Source organism: Bufo bufo, chromosome 11 (assembly GCF_905171765.1).
Source record: "Bufo bufo chromosome 11, aBufBuf1.1, whole genome shotgun sequence".
Classification (NCBI taxonomy): domain Eukaryota; kingdom Metazoa; phylum Chordata; class Amphibia; order Anura; family Bufonidae; genus Bufo; species Bufo bufo.
The window spans coordinates 16,293,814-16,299,813 of record NC_053399.1 but is presented as its reverse complement, the minus strand read 5'-3'; the positions used below and the strand labels follow the sequence as shown (position 1 = coordinate 16,299,813).

Sequence of the window (6,000 nt, the reverse complement as noted above, 5' to 3'; positions counted from 1 at the left end):
CGGGCATTATACACACTATAAAACTTTACAATCGTCTAGATTAAAAAATGCTACTCTACAGTAGAAATCAACAATATTAAAAAGTAAGATTTATGAGGTTTAAAAAATATCATAAAAATACAGTCTATTCCCAAGCTCAGCATCTCCTCCTCCGGCATAGATATGCTGCAGATAGTAGTATAAAACTATCTACAAACTGTATTCCCCTTCCAGTAGCTAATCTCTAGTGTATTATTATCAGGTTGCCTAGCAACCATTGTCTTCCAGTCTGGGTGACTATCACATGCATACTGTACCTGTAGCTACAGTACGTGACCAGAAGTGGTCAAAGGAAATTCTAACCGCTGTATAGCAGGCTCCCTCTCCATGCTGCATAGACTTGTTTAGGCTAATTGAATGATACATACTTAAACCATTATAATACGCAGAATTTTTCTTTTTTCCTCCAGATGACTTGCATCTCGATCTTATGCGGCTGCCTTTTATCAGAGCTTTGGACAGACTAATGTATTCAGATGACCAGGTGAACACCAAAGAGATGGTTTCCTAAGCAAGGTATCCATCAACTTTTTGAATTGTTTTGTTTTCACTATATATATATATATATATATATATATATATTCATTATTTTCACTATGTATATGTTCATATGTATTTGAAGAAAGTGGTACAAAGGATGAGCGGTTAACTGCAGCAACAACCAATAAGATCTGACAATTTTTTTTGCCCTGCATTAGATAAATGACAGCTGGAATCTGATTGGTTGCTATTGTTTCTACTTTTCTTTCTACTTTTTTTTTTTTCTTGTGTTGTTTATGGTTATTGACATACATAGAATTTGCTGCAAAGTTTTAAGGCTATGTACACATTTGGAACATGTTTTAGTTTTTTTTTGCATTGGGCTCATTTTTAGCTAAAATCATTTTTTCAATTGGTTTTTATTAAAAATGTTGAGCCCTTTTCCCTGTTCAGCCCTGAGATTCTCTAGAAGAATGTTGTCTGTTTTGACTTTGTTCCTTCAGGCAGCTCAGCTGACTGCCTCTTATATCTGATCTCTGACCTCCCAAACCTCTTACTGATAAGAATGTAGCTTAATTAAGTGTTTATGACTTTTTTAAGATTTAGAGATAAGGTTTATTAGATGACCGGCACAAAGGGAAAGTCAAAGTATGATTCACACAGCTAGACAAACAGTTATCCCTTTATGACAGATCAGCTCAATATTTTTGTTAAATACTAATAAAAAAATAATAAAATATTTGCCCAAAATTTGTTAAAATGCAATCATTAAAAAATGCTGCTAAAGGTGTCAACAGCCTTTAACCTTTTAGGAAATGTTTGCCCAAAATGTGGAGAGATGAAGTTGACTATAGTGAGTGCCGTCAGGTGTCTGTCATCAGGACCATCGGGGCATTAGAAAATGGCTAGCAATGGTAGAGGAGTATATGTGCAAGTTGGATCTAGAGTCCTTATGGATGCCAGAATGAGAGATAAGAAAATATCATTGATGTCTCCCATTCCACATTCTAAGCAATTTCTGATTTTCTATGACTTAAAAGCACATTTCAGCAGGATTGACCCTATTAAACTAGACATACTGCCAGGTGGAGTTGATCTATTTGAGTAAAATGATACCTGTCTTGTGAAAATTGATCATGATGTTCCTGAAGAAAAAAAAAAGACTTTTATTCTTTATGCAACTGAGGGCTTCAGTGCACTGAGGGGAGGAGCCTAGTCACTCAGTGCACCTCAGCTCCTAAGCTTTCGGGGCGGGCCACACCCCTTGGTGCATTGAAGCCCTGATGTGCATGAAGAATAAAAACCTGTTTTCTTGAGAATGCTGCAAACGATTTTCACAAGACAGGTATCACTTTAATAAGCAGGATCAACCCTACCAGGCACTGTGTCTGGTATAGTAGAGTTGATCCTGATAACAGGTATTTCCAGGCAAAACCGATTCACTGTGTTAGAGGAGGAGCATGACACATGGTTTAAAAAAACAAAAACAAAGGCAGAATCCCTGTGTTATGCTCCACCCCCTGCACTAGGAATACCACAATGTATCGATTTTACCTGGAGTGTTCCTTTATTTATTTATTTATTTATTTTAACTGTATTTGAGTATTACAAAGTCTATGCAAAAATTTACATACCCTTAAAAAAAAAGGAAACAGGTACCTAATATATTTAGAACATGGAGATATACGTGAAAATGTAACTGGGAACCAGTAGAAATGTAGCAGGGAGCAGAATATTATTTTAAATGGAATCTCCACATTTTGACATCACACTTTTGACTGTGCTGATAACAAGCTTTTGCCTCATGATAACACAGCTCTGAATCCCCAGCATAGATACAGAGCGGATAGATAAAATCCTGGCTGCCTGCAGTCACCACTAGGGGGAGCTCAGCATCTTTGTACACATTGCATTGTTATTGAGTTCTAGGTCCACATAACAGTGAGCTCTTGAGCTCCTCCTAGTGGTGGAGATCTGAAAGCTATAGTAGGAAATTTATCAGCACAGAATGTTGAACCGTAAAATATTGTATTAGCTTTGAAGCTTAGTACACACTGTGCTTTTATTGAGTTCTATGTCTGCATAGTAAACCACGAGCTCCCCCTAGGGGTGGCTACAGGCAGTCAGTATTTAATCATGTAAAAGTCTATATCTCTGCAGTAGATTTAAAGCTTGTTATTAGAAACATTGGAGATCTGAAAGCTATAGTCAGAAATGTATCAGCACAGAATGTTGAACCATAATATATTACATTAAAAAGTGGACATTTCCTTTAAGGCTTAGATTTACTTTCCAGGCATCATTTAGAAGCCTATACCTTACATAAGGTATAAGCACATAACTGTTCAGGATCATTGAATGGTCCCATCTTTGTTCAAATTGGCCGCATGCAAGATCTGTATCCAGAGCCTGTCTAGAAGGAGGCCGAGGCTTCTTGGTATAAGCTGCTCCTGACCTATTTCAGTGTAGTGACAAGGAGCATTCATTATCTCTGAGAGGGGAGAGCGGCAGCGCTGTTCTGTAGATACGAGGAGGATCTTCTCTTAATTGATCCTGGAGAAGAAGCACAGATTTATACCAAGAAAATGGCTGATGGTTTATTTTGACTTTTTCTATAATTTCTCTTTACATTTCGAGGAACCTTAGAAAACACTTCCCATTACAGAAGCCTAAACAATCCTGCGCTAATTAGATCAAGTTGTCAAAAGAATACTTTGAAGTCTTAATTACCAAATGTTTAAGTTGGAAATTTCATGAGAATACCTGCTTTGAATAACAACATGTATTAAAGAAACTCTGTCAGGAGATGTTTGCGCTATATATTTTTTTCATGTACGGCCACCTAGTGGTTGGGACGGGAGTTGCAGCCTGTTTTGCTACCATGTTGCAATATTGGGGTTGAATTTTCATTGTCAGAAATAGGGGTCATTAACACAATTCATTGAAATGTAAAAGGGTCGTGCATTCATTTTATATCAATGGCCTATCCACACACGATAATAGGCTAGCAATATCTGATCGGCAGGGTTCAGACTCCCAGCAGCCACACCGATCCGCCGTTTCAGTGTAGCTCCAGAACTACACAGCTCCATCTGTTGTGCAGTGGACAGAACTGGTTACTGCAGCGCTGCTTCCATTTACTGCAGTAACCAGCTCCGTCCACTGCACAACCGATGGAGCTGTGTAGCTCGAGGACCACAGCTTGAACAGCTGATCGTTCAGGGGGATACAAGGTGTCAGACCCCCGCTGATCAGGTATTGATAACCTATCCTGAGCATATGCCATTAATAGAAAAGGAATGGACAACCCCTTTAAGGATGCAGACATCTGTAGGTTTTGTTCTCTGTCCTCCGCTTCCAGGTAGCAAATAATATCACTGAGGTTAGTTGTCATGGAGGATGTCACCCAGCTTTTCTAGACTCAAATGTGTATGTGATACAATAGCCAGGGGTATGTTGCTGCAATCCTAAAAAGTCTGATGAAACTGGGCAAATTTCCCCTCAACTCTTTATTTATAGGGGTCTACAGGATCTACCTGTTAATATTTAAGGGGCACATGTCATCAAGATCAACCCCTTTAAACCAGACACACTGCCTGATAGAGTTGATCTTGCTGATTGAAATGATACATGTCTTGCAAAAATCGGTTGTGGCCAAGAAAAAAGACTTAAATTTTTAATCAAAATAAGGCCTTTTTTGTGTCTGGGGCAGCACAAGGGGGGGTCATCTAGGCCCTGCCCTTCAGTGCAATAGAATAAAAGTATTTTTTCTCTGGAATGGCACAACCGATTATTGCAAGACATGTATCATTTTAATCAGCAAGATCAACTCTACCAGGCAGACTGCAAAGTTTATATCCTGCTGACAGGTGCTCTTTAAAGGGCATCTGTCAGCAGTTTTGTCCCTATGACACCGGCTGACCTGTTACATGTGCACTTGGCAGCTGAAGGCGTCTGTGTTGGTCCCATGTTCATATGTGCCCGCATTGCTGAGAAAAGTGATGTTTTAATATATGCAAATGAGCCTCTAGGAGCAACGGGGGCGTTACCATTACATCTAGAGGATCTACGCTCTCTGCACTTTGATTCACTTTAGGAGTAGTTAGGGCCAGGTGTGATCCTATTTATACTGCAGTGCCCCAGACCAAAAAAAATGACCAGGAGCCATTGGCTCCTAAACTAAAAAATTTAGGAGCCAAATTAAATTTTTTAGTCGCCAAATTTAAAATGCATATAATTTTAAAAAAAAAGGACTTTGAGAAGATGAGACGCAGGTGCACTACATATAGGAGAAAACAGCACCACATGCCTCTCACATCCAGGGACATTTTCTGGGGAACAAGGTGACTAAAAATGGCGAATTGCGTGGTTTAGAGTTTCTTTTTCTGTTACGGCCTTCACCGAGCGGAAATATTTTTTAATATTTTAATAGCTCACACTTTTTGGGACGTGGTGATATGTAATATGTTCTTTATTGTTTGTAAATTTTATATGTAAAACTGGGAAGGCGGCCATTTAAACTTTTAGTATTTTTTTAAGTTTTTTTTAACTTTTTATTTAACAACCATTTCTTCCCTTAGGGACTAGAACCTGGATCTTTTCATCCCTTGTGCTACTCACCCTGATAGAGCTCTATCAGGGTGAATAGGATCTCACACTCTCCCTGCTGTCCTGGGCTCTGTGCACACAGCAGCAGGGAGCTGAACATGGCAGCCAGGGCTTCAGTAGCGTCCTGGCTGCCATGGTAACGATCTGAGCCCCAGCAGTGTAATCTGCCACTGCCACCAATGAAGGGGATGGGGACACTGTGGCCACCATATAACAATGGGAGGGAGACGGGGACGACTTGTGGCCAGTGATAATGGGGGGGGGGGGAGAGGCTTTGGGAGAGCGCACTGCACCACCAATGAATGTTTATAGAGCGGCGCCCAGGGATCTAAGTGCACTTACTATTATTCCTGGGCGCCGCTCCGTTTGTCCGCTGTGGACCCCGGTATTTTCAGCATTCAGAGGAAGGAGGAGGAGACGCCAGTGTCTTTCTGTCTCCATAACAGCAGCGCTGTCCAATCACAGCACAGAACTCAGAGCCAGGGAGAAAAAAAACCTCCCTGGCTCTGAGCTCTGCGCTCTGATTGGACGGCGCTGCTGTCAGGGAGAAGGAGAGACACTGGCGTCTCCTCCTCCTTCCTCTGAATGCTGAAAATACTGGGGGCCACAGCGGACGAACGGAGCGACGCCCAGGAATAATAGTAAGTGCACTTAGATCCCTGGGCGCCGCTCTATGCAGCCTGCTGATAAGTTCATATTCTTTGGACCCATGAAAGGTCCTCTTTGACTCCTTCATACAATTGTCTGCAGCGGTATCGCAGACCGGGCACCCGGCCTCAATAACAGGGCATGCGATCTGTGGCACCTGAGGGGTTAATGGCCGCGGATCGCCTGCCCTGTTATTGAGGCCGGGTGCCGGGTCTGCGATACCGC

General features: G+C 41.3%; 1 protein-coding gene across 1 annotated transcript in view; it reads left to right on the top strand.

The window, feature by feature from the left end:
* Nucleotides 1–486: 486 nt before the first annotated feature.
* The window catches only part of LRFN5 (leucine rich repeat and fibronectin type III domain containing 5), a 93,460-nt gene continuing 87,946 nt past the window's right edge, over nt 487–6,000 (top strand). Inside the window, exon 1 of the mRNA XM_040411855.1 lies at nt 487–555. The gene's annotated coding sequence lies outside the window, so the exon portion shown is untranslated. The remainder of the gene's footprint in view (nt 556–6,000) is intronic.